Source organism: Mustela putorius, unplaced genomic scaffold, assembly GCF_011764305.1.
Source record: "Mustela putorius furo isolate JIRA1106 unplaced genomic scaffold, ASM1176430v1.1 tig00537342_pilon_pilon_pilon, whole genome shotgun sequence".
NCBI classification, from domain to species: domain Eukaryota; kingdom Metazoa; phylum Chordata; class Mammalia; order Carnivora; family Mustelidae; genus Mustela; species Mustela putorius.
In genome coordinates, this window is record NW_025422464.1 from 140,328 (window position 1) to 156,742 (window position 16,415).

General features: G+C 40.7%; 1 non-coding gene and 1 pseudogene across 1 annotated transcript; both read right to left on the reverse strand.

Moving 5' to 3' along the window:
- The window catches only part of LOC123390395, a 54,767-nt pseudogene extending 38,703 nt beyond the window's left edge, over window positions 1-16,064 (reverse strand).
- On the reverse strand, window positions 10,250-10,356 carry LOC123390400. Its single transcript, XR_006604976.1, has one exon. It is a non-coding gene; the product is annotated as a U6 spliceosomal RNA (small nuclear RNA).
- Window positions 16,065-16,415: the final 351 nt, after the last annotated feature.

Below are 16,415 nucleotides of genomic sequence, written 5' to 3' on the forward strand. Positions count from 1 at the left end.
TGAGGTAGACCTGCATTGCTATAAACATCCCTTTAGGACCACTTTTGATGCATCCCAAAAGTTTTGGAACATTGAATTTTCATTTTTGTTATTTTCCACATACTTTTAAATTTCCTCTTTGACTTCTTGGTTGACCCATTGATTGTTCAGTAGCACGGTCTCCATCTTCCATGTATTTATGTGCTTTCCACACTTTTTCTTGCAGTTGACTTCTCATTTCCTACCACTGTGGCCAGAATAGATGCATAGTATGACTTGGGGTTTTCAAAAATTTGTTGAGACTTCTTTTGTGGGCTGATAAGTTATCTGTTCTGGGGAATGCTCCATGTGCACTTGAAAAGAATGTGTGAAAGATTGTTTTAGTTTGGAATGATCTGAACACATTTGTTAGATCCATCCGGTCAAATGTGTCATTCAAAGCCCCTGTTTTTTTATGGTTTTCTGTTTGGATGATCTGTCCATTGATGTAAGCAGTGTGTTAAACTCCCCTGCTATTATTATGTTATTATCCATTATTTCCTTTACATTTCCTCTAAGTTGCTTGATGTATTTGGGTGCTCCCATCTAGGGTGCATAAGTATTTATAATCATTACATATTTGCTGAGAAGCCATCTGTTCCTGGGCTTTTGTTTGTTGGTCTGTTTTGTTGTTGTTTTTGTTGTTGTTATTGTTGTTGGTGGTGGTGGTGGTAGTTTTTTTGACTGATTCAATTTCATTGCTGGTAATTTCTCTGTATAATTTTTCTTAAAATTATAATTTTATAATTATAATTTAATTTTCGTATTTTTACATTCCCTTTATGATTATGTAGTGTCCTTATTTTTTTCTCTCGTTATAGTCTTTGTGCTAAAACCTTTTTTGTTGGGGTGCATTTGTGGCTCATTCACTTAAGCTTCTGCCTTCAGCTCAGGTCGTGATTCCAGAGCCCTAGATCAAGTCCAGCATCTGACTCCCAGCTCAGTGGGGAGTCCGCTTCTCCTTCTAACCTCTCCGCCCCACTCGTGAGATCTCTCTCTCTCTCTTTCTCTTTATGCTCTCTCTCTCTTTCAAATAAATAAGTTAAATCTTAAAAAAAAAATGTTTTTTGTTTTGATTTGAATTTTTTTTTTTAAATCTATTTTGTTTATATAGGTATTGCTACCCTAGAGTTCTTTTCACTTCCATTTGCATGGTAAATGTTTCTGCACCCCCTCACTTTTAATCTGCAGATGATATTAGGTCTAAAATGAGTCTCTTGAGAGCAGCATATAGGTGGGTCATGTTTCTTTATCCATTCTGACACTCTCTGTAAGTTAAGTGTGATATGGGAACTAAAAGGCAGAAGAAAGATTATTAAATTTCCTTACCACCTACAGTCCACTGGCATGTCCTTAAGACTTCTTTCTTTCTCCTCCCCTTCAGAGATTTCAATAATTCTGACGTTGGAACGTTTCATGGCATCATTTATTTCCCTGATTCTGTTTTCATGGTTTCTAAGCTGTTTGTTCCAGGCTTCCTCCTGATCCTTTCTCTCTATCTGATTGTCCTCCAGATCACCAATTCTATCCTCTGTCTCAGTTACCCCTGCTGTGAGAGAATTTCTATTAGATTGGAACTCCTTGAGAGCATTGTGAAGTTCATCCCTGGTCGCTTTCAGCTCAGCCCTAACAATGTGAACATCCTGTCTGGTCGCTTTCAGTTCAGCCCTAATCAATTCCTGTTGCAGAAGGTCCATCCTCTGTATTTTTCTTCTGTTGGGCATTCCTCCTCCTAGTCATTTTGGTGAGAGATGACTGAATGGTGTTAGCTGGATGTATCGGCCATGGTGCAGTCAAGCTGCACCCTGGAACACTTCTGAGAAATCAGGATTCCCCATCCATATGAGAGACAAAAGAAAAGAGAAAGAAAGAGAGAGAGAGAGGAAAGAAAGGGAAGATGAAAGAGAAGGTTCAGCCCAAATTGGCCCCAATGTACAATTTATGAAGTATACAAACAAAAACAGACAAACAAGAAGAGTGATAGAAGTATATGACACGAGGAAAAAAAAATATGTATGCAAATAAAGGAAGAACCTCGTCAAAAAGAACCCCAAGTATAAGATTTATATGCTATCAGGACAAACACAAAAACACAGAAACAGTGGTGGAAGAAAAAGATGGGAGAGTGGTTGTAAATTCTCAGTGTGGGCGAGGAAGTTTGTTTTGATTCTTCCTGGATGTATCTTGATATCTTTGTTAAAGGACTCAACTTTCCTAAGATAAAGCGGGATTAAAAATTGGTTTAGGGAGGGAGGAGTCAAGATGGCGGAGAAGTAGCAAGCTGAGACTGCTTCAGCTAGCCGGAGATCAGCTAGATAGCTTATCTAAAGATTGCAAACACCTGAAAATCCATCGGCAGATCGAAGAGAAGAAGAACAGCAATTCTGGAAACAGAAAATCAACCACTTTCTGAAAGGTGTTTTCTTTTTTTAAAATTCTTTTCTTTTCTTTTCTTTTTTTTTTTTTTCTTTTTTCTCTCTTCCTTTTTGAACCTCTTTTTATCCCCTTTCTCCCCACTCACGATTTTGGATCTCTTCTAATTTGGTTAAAGCATATTTTCCTGGGGTTGTTGCCACCCTTTTAGTATTTTACTTGCCCCTTCATTTACTCTTATCTGGACAAAATGACAAGACGTAAAAATTCAACACAAAAAAAAGAACAAGAGGCAGTACCGAAGGCTAGGGACCTAATCAATACAGACATCGGTAATATGTCAGATCTAGAGTTCAGAATGACAATTCTCAAGGTTCTAGCCGGGCTCGAAAAAGGCATGGAAGATATTAGAGAAACCCTCTCGAGAGATCTAAAAGCCCTTTCTGGAGAAATAAAAGAACTAAAATCTAACCAAGTTGAAATCAAAAAAGCTATTAATGAGGTGCAATCAAAAATGGAGGCTCTCACTGCTAGGATAAATGAGGCAGAAGAAAGAATTAGTGATATAGAAGACCAAATCACAGAGAATAAAGAAGCTGATCAAAAGAGGGACAAAACAGCTACTGGACCACGAGGGGAGAATTCGAGAGATAAGTGACACCATAAGACGAAAACAACATTAGAATAATTGGGATTCCAGAAGAAGAAGAAAGTGAGAGGGGAGCAGAAGGTATACTGGAGAGAATTATTGGGGAGAATTTCCCCAATATGGCAAAGGGAACGAGCATCAAAATTCAGGAGGTTCAGAGAATGCCCCTCAAAATCAATAAGAATAGGCCCCACACCCCGTCACCTAATAGTAAAATTTACAAGTCTCAATGACAAAGAGAAAATCCTGAAAGCAGCCCGGGAAAAGAAGTCTGTAACATACAATGGTAAAAATATTAGATTGGCAGCTGACTTATCCACAGAGACCTGGCAGGCCAGAAAGAGCTGGCATGATATTTTCAGAGCACTAAACGAGAAAAACATGCAGCCAAGAATACTATATCCAGCTAGGCTATCATTGAAAATAGAAGGAGAGATTAAAAGCTTCCAGGACAAACAACAACTGAAAGAATTTGCAAATACCAAACCAGCTCTACAGGAAATCTTGAAAGGGGTCCTCTAAGCAAAGAGAGAGCCTACAAGTGGTAGATCAGAAAGGAACAGAGACCATATACAGTAACAGTCACCTTACAGGCAATACAATGGCACTAAATTCATATCTCTCAATAGTTACCCTGAATGTGAATGGGCTAAATGCCCCTGTCAAAAGACACAGGGTATCAGAATGGATAAAAAAACAAAACCCATCTATATGTTGCCTCCAAGAAACACATTTTAAGCCCGAAGACACCTCCAGATTTAAAGTGAGGGGGTGGAAAAGAATTTACCATGCTAATGGACATCAGAAGAAAGCAGGAGTGGCAATCCTTATATCAGATCAATTAGATTTTAAGCCAAAGACTATAATAAGAGATGAGGAAGGACACTATATCATACTCAAAGGGTCTGTCCAACAAGAAGATTTAACAATTTTAAATATCTATGCCCCCAATGTGGGAGCAGCCAACTATATAAACCAATTAATAACAAAATCAAAGAAAACACATCAACAATAATACAATGATAGTAGGGGACTTTAACACTCCCCTCACTGAAATGGACAGGTCATCCAAGCAAAAGGTCAGCAAGGATATAAAGGCCTTAAATGACACACTGGACCAGATGGACATCACAGATATATTCAGAATATTTCATCCCAAAGCAACAGAATACACATTCTTCTCTAGTGCACATGGAACATTCTCCAGAATAGATCACATCCTCGGTCCTAAATCAGGACTCAACCGGTATCAAAAGATTGGGATCATTCCCTGCATATTTTCAGACCACAATGCTCTAAAGCTAGAACTCAACCACAAAAGGAAGTTTGGAAAGAACCCAAATACATGGAGACTAAACAGTATCCTTCTAAAGAATGAATGGGTCAACCGGGAAATTAAAGAAGAATTGAAAAAAATCATGGAAACAAATGATAATGAAAACACAACGGTTCAAAATCTGTGGGACACAACAAAGGCAGTCCTGAGAGGAAAATATATAGCGGTACAAGCCTTTCTCAAGAAACAAGAAAGGTCTCAGGTACACAACCTAACCCTACACCTAAAGGAGCTGGAGAAAGAACAAGAAAGAAACCCTAAGCCCAGCAGGAGAAGAGAAATCATAAAGATCAGAGCAGAAATCAATGAAAATAGAAACCAAAAAAAACAATAGAACAAATCAACGAAACTAGGAGCTGGTTCTTTGAAAGAATTAATAAAATTGATAAAACCCCTGGCCCGACTTATCAAAAAGAAAAGAGAAAGGACCCAAATAAATAAAATCATGAATGAAAGAGGAGAGATCACAACTAACACCAAAGAAATACAAACTATTATAAGAACATACTATGAGCAACTCTACGGCAATAAATTTGACAATCTGGAAGAAATGGATGCATTCCTAGAAACATATAAACTACCACAACTGAACCAGGAAGAAATAGAAAGCCTGAACAGACCCATAACCAGTAAGGAGATTGAAACAGTCATTAAAAATCTCCAAACAAACAAAAGCCCAGGGCCAGACGGCTTCCCGGGGGAATTCTACCAAACATTTAAAGAAGAACTAATTCCTATTCTCCTGAAACTGTTCCAAAAAATAGAAATGGAAGGAAAACTTCCAAACTCATTTTATGAGGCCAGCATCACCTTGATCCCAAAACCAGACAAGGATCCCACCAAAAAAGAGAGCTATAGACCGATATCCTTGATGAACACAGATGCGAAAATACTCAACAAAATACTAGCCAATAGGATTCAACAGTACATTAAAAAGATTATTCACCACGACCAAGTGGGATTTATTCCAGGGCTGCAAGGTTGGTTCAACATCTGCAAATCAGTCAATGTGATACAACACATCAATAAAAGTAAGAACAAGAACCATATGATACTCTCAATAGATGCTGAAAAAGCATTTGACAAAGTACAACATCCCTTCCTGATCAAAACTCTTCAAAGTGTAGGGATAGAGGGCACATACCTCAATATCATCAAAGCCATCTATGGAAAACCCACCGCAAATATCATTCTCAATGGAGAAAAACTGAAAGCTTTTCCGCTAAGGTCAGGAACACGGCAGGGATGTCCATTATCACCACTGCTATTCAACATCGTACTAGAGGTCCTAGCCTCAGCAATCAGACAACAAAAGGAAATTAAAGGCATCCAAATCGGCAAAGAAGAAGTCAAATTATCACTCTTCGCAGATGATATGATACTATATGTGGAAAACCCAAAAGACTCCACTCCAAAACTGCTAGAACTTATACAGGAATTCAGTAAAGTGTCAGGATATAAAATCAATGCACAGAAATCAGTTGCATTTCTCTACACCAACAGCAAGACAGAAGAAAGAGATATTAAGGAGTCAATCCCATTTACAATTGCATCCAAAACCATAAGATACCTAGGAATAAACCTAACCAAAGAGACACAGAATCTATACTCAGAAAACTATAAAGTACTCATGAAAGAAATTGAGGATGACACAAAGAAATGGAAAAATGTTCCATGCTCCTGGATTGGAAGAATAAATATTGTGAAAATGTCTATGCTACCTAAAGCAATCTACACATTTAATGCAATTCCTATCAAAGTACCATCCATCTTTTTCAAAGAAATGGAACAAATAATTCTAAAATTATATGGAACCAGAAAAGACCTCGAATAGCCAAAGGGATATTGAAAAAGAAAGCCAACGTTGGTGGCATCACAATTCCGGACTTCAGGCTCTATTACAAAGCTGTCATCATCAAGACAGCATGGTACTGGCACAAAAACAGACACATAGATCAATGGAACAGAATAGAGAGCCCCAGAAATAGACCCTCAAATCTATGGTCAACTAATCTTCGACAAAGCAGGAAAGAATGTCCAATGGGAAAAAAGACAGCCTTTTCAATAAATGGTGCTGGGAAAATTGGACAGCCACATGCAGAAAAATGAAATTGGACCATTTCCTTACACCACACACAAAAATAGACTCAAAATGGACGAAGGACCTCAATGTACGAAAGGAATCCATCAAAATCCTTGAGGAGAACACGGGCAGCAACCTCTTCGACCTCTGCCGCAGCAGAGAAACATCTTCCTAGGAACAACGCAAAAGGCAAGGGAAGCAAGGGCAAAAATGAACTATTGGGATTTCATCAAGATCAAAAGCTTTTGCACAGCAAAGGAAACAGTTAACAAAATCAAAAGACAACTGACAGAATGGGAGAAGATATTTGCAAACGACATATCAGATAAAGGACTAGTGTCCAGAATCTATAAAGAACTTAGCAAACTCAACACCCAAAGAACAAATAATCCAATCAAGAAATGGGCAGAAGACATGAACAGACATTTCTGCAAAGAAGACATCCAGATGGCCAACAGACACATGAAAAAGTGCTCCATATCACTCGGCATCAGGGAAATACAAATCAAAACCACAATGAGATATCACCTCACACCAGTCAGAATGGCTAAAATCAACAAGTCAGGAAATGACAGATGCTGGCGAGGATGCGGAGAAAGGGGAACCCTCCTACACTGTTGGTGGGAATGCAAGCTGGTGCAGCCACTCTGGAAAACAGCATGGAGGTTCCTCAAAATGTTGAAAATAGAACTGCCCTATGACCCAGCAATTGCACTATTGGGTATTTACCCTAAAGATACAAATGTAGTGATCCAAAGGGACACATGCACCCGAATGTTTATAGCAGCAATGTCCACAATAGCCAAACTATGGAAAGAACCTAGATGTCCATCAACAGATGAATGGATCAAGAAGATGTGGTATATATACACAATGGAATACTATGCAGCCATCAAAAGAAATGAAATCTTGCCATTTGCAAACAACATGGATGGAACTAGAGCGTATCATGCTTAGCGAAATAAGTCAAGCAGAGAAAGACAACTATCATATGATCTCCCTGATATGAGGAAGTGGTGATGCAACATGGAGGCTTAAGTGGGTAGAAGAATAAATGAAACAAGATGGGATTGGGAGGGAGACAAACCATAAGTGACTCTTAATCTCACAACAAACTGAGGGTTGCCGGGGGGAGGGGGTTTGGGAGAAGGGGGTGGGATTATGGACATTGGGGAGGGTATGTGATTTGGTGAGTGCTGTGAAGTGTGTAAACCTGGTGATTCACAGACCTGTACCCCTGGGGATAAAAATATATGTTTATAAAAAATAAAAAATTAAAAAAAAAAAAAATTGGTTTAGGGGTGGTATTGATTGGGGAAAGGGGATTACTTTGAAGTTTAACTCTATATGAATATTAGAAAATAACAATAAAAGGAATAAACTAGACTAAACTAAACTAAAATTTAAAAAAAGAAGAAATCAAAAAATAGAAATGTAAAAGAAAAACACAGCTGTATGTATCAAAAAGTTCAGGTTAGAAGGTTATTATGGAATTTGATGTACTGGACAGCTCGCTGTGATGGTAAATAGGTTAAAAAATTATCTATATACAAAAATAATGAACCAGAATAGTGGGAACGAGTTAAAAATGAAAGTTGTCCTAGGAAGTAGTGGTGGTTATTCTCTTGCAGTCTTTTTTTTTTTTTTTTTTTTTTTTTTTTTTTTCTTTCTTGGTTTGTTTTCTGGGGGAGGGGCCTGCCACTGGGTCTTCAGTCAATGTTTGTTCCCTGAGTTAAGTCCTCCTGCCCCCCTCAAGGGGGCGGGCTCTGAGGAAGCTGGTTTTTTTCAGGCTTTTGTTCTCTGGCGGTTGTTATGTTTGTTCACTTTTTTTTTTTCCCCTCTCACCTTGACTGCTTTTGATGGTTTGTGTTGTTTTAGAGGAAAACAAACTGCACCCTGACCTCCCTCTCAGAGAGAAGCCTCAGTCTGGCTGCAGAGCTCAAATGAGTTCCCCCTTGGCTGCTGGCAGAGCAGGTTCAGAGTGTGGTCCCTGGAGATGCAGGATCTTTTGCTTGTACCCCAAATCATGGCAGCGGTGGCAGCCTGGGAGCTCCAGGCCGCCAAGGAGGTTCCAAGCAGCAATTGCACACTGGGCTTTTCCCGCGGCCTGGGCTGGGAATGCCTGGTCTTTCTGGATCTAAGAGTGCCCCGCTTGCGCGCACCTCTTTCAGGGGTGGCTGTGTGGGTTGCGGTCTCAGGCTCTCAGAACAGGGCGCAGGTCTGAAAGCACCAGGCTGGGCTTTTGCGCACCTCCGTCAGGGGAGAGATTGGGGGGGGCGTGCGTCCTTGGCTCTGAAACAATGGCGCGGGTCAAAGAACGCTGGCTGGGCCTTTGTGTAACTCTCTCAGGGAAGGATGAGGGACGTGCATATCTCAGGCTTTGTAGCAGGGCTCACGTGTTCTGCCCTCAGGCATGGCTCCCATCCCCTCACAGGAGCCAGAACCCATGCATTCTCAGGCGCGCTGGCGTCTTAGGGACCAAGACCTGGTTTCTCCGCTGCACTCTCTTGGGCTCAGCGCCAGGGGAGGCTGTCCTGGGACCTGGGACTTAAGCCCCTGTCCCTAGCCACCCCGATTCCCACAATCCCCCCACCCTCCGCGATCCTTTGCTCTTATTTAGTGCTTTCAACCAAACCAGTCTTCAAGTTAAATGCTGGTTCCCAGATGCAGGGCACTCTCATTGGTGTAAGAGGTATTACTTTCCAACCAGTCACCTGTGGTGGCTTCCTCCCCCTTTTGTTTATCTTCTGATAGCAGTCCTCTGATCCCATTCCGCTTTACCTGCCCACTGGCGTCTTCTGCCCCTGTAGAGATCCAGACGTGTATAATTCTGATCTCAGGCTGATTTCATGGGTGATCGGAGTTCTTAATCAGCTCACTTTAGGGTACAGGTTGAAAGGCGCCTCCTCCTACTTCCCTGCCATCTTGTCGACACTACCAACCACTGTAAATCTTAACTAGGGCTTTTTATTTTAAAATGGCAAAAGGTTTCCCCAGTATTTACAGTTGATTCAAAGCTTTGAAATGGGATGGTAACTTTGAAACAGCAGACTGCCGACTGCCACACGGTGAGGACGGATGCAGAACATGCATCGGAAACTTGAAGGTCAGCCCCCAATGCCACATACACAGTTAGTAATTACACTCCTTGGTTCAGCTGTTAAATGTGCTGGGGTAGGGCTTGCTTTTGCAAGAGGAGTCTCCAGAAAGCTGATGCCTAGGTAGGTAGTTGCCCAAGATCCTTAAGACTCATTCCTTTTCTTTTCCTTTTTTTAAAATAATTTATTTATAAAAACACGCTTTCAGCACACAACTCTTCTGTCTCCTCTGCAAGCCTGACATTCTCCTTCTTCAGCCGCACCACTAACTGAATCTTCTCATGCAGGTTTTGGTGACCGACCAACTTCCCGTTTTCCTCAGCAAGACACTCCACCTGCTTCCTTAACATTTCCATCTCCTGGAATATTCTCTCCTTTTCCTCATACAGCTCTTCCAGCTTTGACCTCAGTTGTTCCTTCTCTTGGATCGCTTTAGATTCCAAAGTCCGGGTTCGCTCGACTTCCTCAGCCATTCTAAGGCAGTCCCTCTCTCTATTCAGGAGAGCACTCTGGACTTCTAGGTCTGCTTTCATTTTCAGCATTTCTTTAACCAATTTATTTTTAGCAAGTCTTTCTTTGATCATTTCTTCTTGCTCATTCTTCAGCTGTTGATGATCTGGATGATTCTGTTCACTGCAGAGATGAGAAAGGGAGGCTGTGTGAAAGTGTTTAGGCATATCCAAGCATCACCTAAAAATATGGAACGCTTCACGAATTTGCATGTCATCCTTGCGCAGGAGCCATGCTAATCTTCTCTGCATCATTCTAATTTTAGTATATGTGCTGCCAAAGCGAGCACTACAGGTTTGTTTTGGCAGATATGGTTAGTCACATCAGCTCAGTTTGGGTTTCTGGCTCCGTCTGCTGGTGGGTGAAGTCTTGGGCAGGTGTGGGGCCAACTCTCAGAGCGTATTTTTGGGAGGGGCTTGGGGACCCAACCCTAACCGTTGGGTAGGACTAGTGGCTTTGTTCCATAGACAAGTGAGGCTGTAGGACTGGCTCTGCATTGCCTGGATTCTGTGGCGAAGCTTCTATGGCCAGGACTGGACACCATACCCAGTGGGCTGATGCATTAGTTGCCCTGACATGGCAGGGCAGCAGGAGGGAGACCCATGTCCTGTACAGCTCATTGTCAGGCGTCCAAATGAGGCCCAAGAATGCCCTAAATTTCCTGGGAAGGAGAGGCCAGCAGGTTTGCTCTGTATTTGGGGGAGTCCACAAGTGCTACTGGGCAGATGCCTGTTGAGTGGGCCACATAGCTTCGCATGCACTGTCATTAGGTTTCCTCGTAGGACAGACTGAATGAAGTCTGTATTCACTGATGAGTGACACTACCAATTAGCTTCCCTCCCCAGGCACAGTGGGGAAAGCAGTTCTAAAGCCAATAGATCTCTTCATTTACCATCCTAACTCAAGCCAACTGGCATCCCAATTTCCCTGGCTGATATGGGCCACTGACTTTGTTCTGCAAATTATTGGTTCTGTCAGCTTTAAGTTCAAGTGCCACTAGGCCACACAGCTCCCAGGAAGAGTCAGCAGCCCTGCAGCTCAGATGGTGCTGGAAGGCAGTCTCCACCGTGGGTGGGGTGGGGATTCATCAACCTTACAGGGTCAACCAGGCTTTATGGCTGGCAAAACTCACTTGAGGACCCATGTCACACAGACCTGCCCCTGCCGAGTTCCCTGATCAGAGTACACTCCCACTTTGGCTCTGCGGATGAGCAAAGCCACCAGTTGGGAATATAACTTGGGCACTGAAGGTATGCATTCAGTCTGCCAAGATCCCTGTGAATCCCTACCCCTTCTCTATCACCTCAAGATTCCCAGTGGCCAGGCCCTGCAGACTCCCTTGTGTGTGAGATCAAAGTAGTGGCTACGACAAAGTGATCCACAATGTGGGCAGCAGGGAGAGAGAAGGGGCTGGTTGTCCACCCTGCATCCTCTCTTCCCACTGGAGGAAATGTAGGTTCAGGGAGACCTCTCCTCAAGGTGCTGCACTGGCCTGGGGGAGGGACAATGAGATCAGCATGTAGCCTTTCCTCTGGCTCTTCTCAAGCAGTCTGTCACAACCCCTGAGGTGCAGGGAGGCTCCCAGCCTCACCTGCATATTCTAGCAATTCTGTCAGTAGCATCTTGTCCATGGACAGCTATTGGTGGTTCTTGGGGTGGGGGAGGGGGTTTGAAACTGAGAATACCTATGTTGCCATCCTGGCATGTCACTCACTCCCCGTTTGAGGAGCAGCCAAACTCTTTCGCACAGCATGTGCACTACTTTACATTCCCCTAAGCTACGTACAAGAGCTCCAATTTCTCCATATTCTCTCCTTATTTTTCCTAGTGTTTACTAGTATTATTTGGTCTACTGAATATGAAGTGGTGTCTCATGATACTGGTTCACACGTCACTAAATGTGGAGCTTCATTTCATATGGGTAACTAATGATTACCAGGGTCTTAAAAAGGGGTCTTAAAAAGGGGAATATCTATCCAAGTCCTTCTACCTAGTTTTTAATGGTCTTTTCTGTTGTTGCTGTTCTTGCAACAGTATACCTAATCAGATATATGATCTATTTTATATGTTATCTTTGCACTCATTAGATAACCCTTCTTTGACATAAAGTTTTAAAATCTGGTTGTTTCACAGTGTAGGGCCAGACTCCTGGCATTTTGCATGATGTTACTCTCGACTTTATTTTTTAACTTGTACCTTAGCATGGTACTCAAATATTAGTTTTCTCCCAGGTTATTCCACTAAAAAATACTCCCTCACTTGCTTGTACAGGATTAGATCAACTGCACCACATATTGTCAACAGTTGGTTAAACAAAAAGACAAAAAACATTCTATATGCAACTGTCCCTTGGTAAGGCTTGCTAGGACCAGAGAAATTCATGGGTACACCACAGACATTATTTACCATCCCCTACTTTATGTGGGTGAGGGGGAGTCCTTACAGTGCTCTGATGGAATAAAATTGTTTTAACCAACATCAGAAGGTAATCTCCTCTGTAATAATTAATTAACTGTGTTTTAAGACCTGAGAAACCACGTATTTAGAGCAATTATCTTTGAGCTTGAATGTCACAAGTGAAGTTACAAGCAGTATAAAGAATACACAGACACTGTTAAATTAGCCATCACATATTTATTCAACCATAACAGAGTAGATAAAATAAGATTCACATTAGCAAAAAATCTCTACAAAATGTTTTTGAAAAGCAAAATATGGCTGTTTCATCAATTCTCTATCTTCATGAAAGATATTAGCGAAAAAATAGAGCAGTTTATTCAGTACTGCATCCTTTTTGGGGGGTATTTTCAGTTACAGTTTGAAAGAGGTAGATGTTTCTGTTAACACCTGAGAGATGAACTGTGATAACCAGGTGTGGAAAAGACAGTTAATATATAATTTTAAAAATACTGGTCTCACGACCACAAAATGTATTTTCTATACACATGAAAACGAAATGGCCTATTTTTGTACAGCCATGTTTTTTTTCTACACCTTGGAGTCCACTGACACTATTGATTTTGCAACTCCAGAGGATTCCACAAAATAGTACAACAAACATAATTTAACTGATTGCAACATTTAAACTTTTCCTGGGCCAGCTACAAGGTTTTTTAAACAGGCTGACAAACAAAGGCCAGTTAGTGAATATTTTAAGACTTTCTCGACTCAAGCGTTGTAGTATGAAAGCAGCCCTAGCCAATACAGAAATGGTTTGACAACTCCTGTTCCAGAATATAGTACATACCGCCCATACTACAAAGCTACTTGGAAGGGAATCCTTGTCGTAAACTACCTTTTTTCCTGCTAACCAGAGAAAAAAATTCTGAGAGGAAACCAAATGCTTCCCAAACAAAATCCAGATCTTGTCAATGTCTTATATTATTTTACACAATATCTAACATAAACCTACTAAACACAAAATGGTAGAGCACATGCTCTGATCCACACTGCTTTTGGCCCAAGATTTAACCTCCACACAAAACAAGTACCACCAAGAAGTGCAGGAGGCACTTACCTACCATAGTAAAATGGTAAGACCTTACATGCATCAGGGTTCTGGTGTGATATGATCATTAGTATTATTTTTAAGGTAAATTATATTTGTGACACATAACCTTCATTTCCCCTCAAAGTAGTGGGTTTTGGAGCCTGATGGAGGGACTTTTGAAAAGTTGCGGGAGGGTGGTGTTTGGTTTTGCCTCATCCTGGCAGACTAGCAGTGTCAAATGTCATGTAAATTTCTTTTCTCTCACTGTCTATTCCTTAACGATCATGGTCAGTGGTGAACATTTACAAGTACCTCACATTCCAGCCTCTTTTACCCATTAGGTAATTTTCATTTTTCAACCCATTTGAGGTCATAAATATGACAGGAACACATACATAAGACTAGCTGTTGAACACTGAAATAAAAAAGTAAGGAGAAAAATTACAAAATTCAGAAATTTTGCCATGGTAAAGGCAGGGAACTAGATACTTTTTTCCCCCCTTTCAACATGTGTTCTAAGCTGAAACCGAAGCAGTAGAACTGTCTTTAGTGACTCAAGCATGAAACCTGTTTGTCCAATCCCTTGCTTATGCTATTTTCTTTACAAATGACATCTTCATATACATATTGTACCACAATCTTGCATTCATCTCAATTTGCAAGTGACCAAAATATTATTAAATAACCGAATCTATATCAAATTTGCTTTGCTTAGGTCTTATCCCACACTTGAGCTTTATTTTCAGATGGCATTTAAATGAGCTACTAGACAAAACTCATCTTTCTTTTTTCCTTTCTTCCTTTGTTCCTCCCTCCCTTCCTTCCTTCTGGAATCAGTGGGCTACAGAGTTGAAATCAGTATTAGTTTTCACATTGGGAAACCATTCTTGGAACAACTTCCAATTGTGATACTCACACAGGGGCAGGATTAAGGCAAATGAATACACAAAGTGAAAGTATTAGCAATGAACACATGTATTCCAGGGAAGGGGAAGGTAAGGCAGGTGTGCAATACAGCTGTGGAAGTGTATCCATTAAAACAATGCAAAACTGCTTAGCAGCCTCCTGTATCACACAGTCCAATAATTCTTGAAACATACAGATATAATAGAAAAAGTTAAGAGCGTTCACTACAAAACCAACAGTAACTAACACTGAAAAGTTATACACAAAATACCACTCAATACAGTGATCACACTTCATGTTAGTGAACTGAATCAGTGTCTAGAAGAGATCATGTAGAGAGGGTTTTGGAGCTGTGTTTTGTTTCATTTACTCCCTCGAGCTCAGCATCCAGGTATACTCCTGGAGCTTTACTAGAGGAACTCTTCAACTCATCCTGAGAAGCAAGAGCAGTGCAGGGCCGTATCAGAGGTGCAACTAAATCTACATTCACTGCATTTACATTGACCTGCTCTTTCAGGACTTCCACCTGCTCACTGAGCTCATTTCTTTCCATTTGGAGAGCTCTACACAGCTTCTCCAACCGTTCCAGTTTTATCTGAAAGGCCTTGTACTCTTTATCACGGACAGCTTTCTGAGATGGGGAAAAGAAAAAAAGAATTCATGCAACCATTCTGCATGTAAATAGAAATTTTATTATTGCATACAAAAGAAAACTAAATTAAGAAATCTGTGCTTATACTATAAACTAACTTTGGTCATCTGTTGAACCTCCCTCTGTTTTGATATTTAAAATACTTAAAATTATTCTGTAGCAATGCAAAAGGGTAAGTACACTTTTTTCATTCTTCTTTGAAGTACTCAAACTCCACTTCTTGATTTCAAGTATCTATATCAACTTAAGTATTAACAACAGTCAGGACTTTAATTTATAATGCTCATTTCTTCAATTTTTCTTCCTTTCCACCATTTTTTAACGCTAGTATTTTCTCTCATGAGACGTTATCTACTCCTATCCAGTTTATGACCGTGAGAAATTTACTTATTATAAGTGGAATATACTTCAGCTTCCTTCACAGCAAACCTTACAAAAAGAACTTTGCTGCCTTTGGAAATGAGTAAGTCAAGATGGAAAATCAACTGGGTTAAAAGATTGTGCTTTGTCCATAGGAAATCTGAATAAGGTGATCTTCCTGGAAAAGTTGGGATTCTCAAGTTGTGGACTTCTGAACCAGTAATAGGAACATAGGCTGGACACTTGTTAGAAATACAAAATTTGAGGACACACGTCCGATCTAATGAATCATAAGCTATTGGTGGGGGTGGGGTGGGGTGGGGTGCATCCAGTTTAACAAGTGTTAAGTCTGTGTAAGCTAGGTTTGCTGTAGAGGAAAGCAAAATCTAGTTACTTTATAGGTATCTATAACACAACCCTGAGCTAAGAGGTTAGGGAAAGAATTTTGAACTTTCACCTAAGACAACCTAACTTACTGCAGGCAAGAGATCATATAAGGAAACCTCTAGAAGTTCCAGCCTGCCTGACTACTGAAATAAATGAATGTTCACTGTTCATTCAGGCAAAGACTTCTCACCTCTTCAGCCATTTGCAGAAGTACTTTATTATTATTTTCCCATTTGGTACGCCATATTATCATTTCTTTTTCCAGTTTTTTAATTTTCTTTGTCATCTGTGAATCAATACAATTGCAAATTTAAATTCTATGTGCATTCCTAGAACCACCACTAAAGTATTTTATATTGTTCTTCCCCTCCCTCATCAACGCACTTGCTTCATCCAGCCGATAGCTGTGCATGTCTTGCTGACAGCAGCAATGCTTGATTATAGCAGAACTGATATAGCAGAAGCCCTTACAGTGGCAGCAGCAGGAACCAAGCCAGGAGGAGTTTCATATTACCAGAATAACAACAAACTTGATCTCAATTTCAGAGGAAGC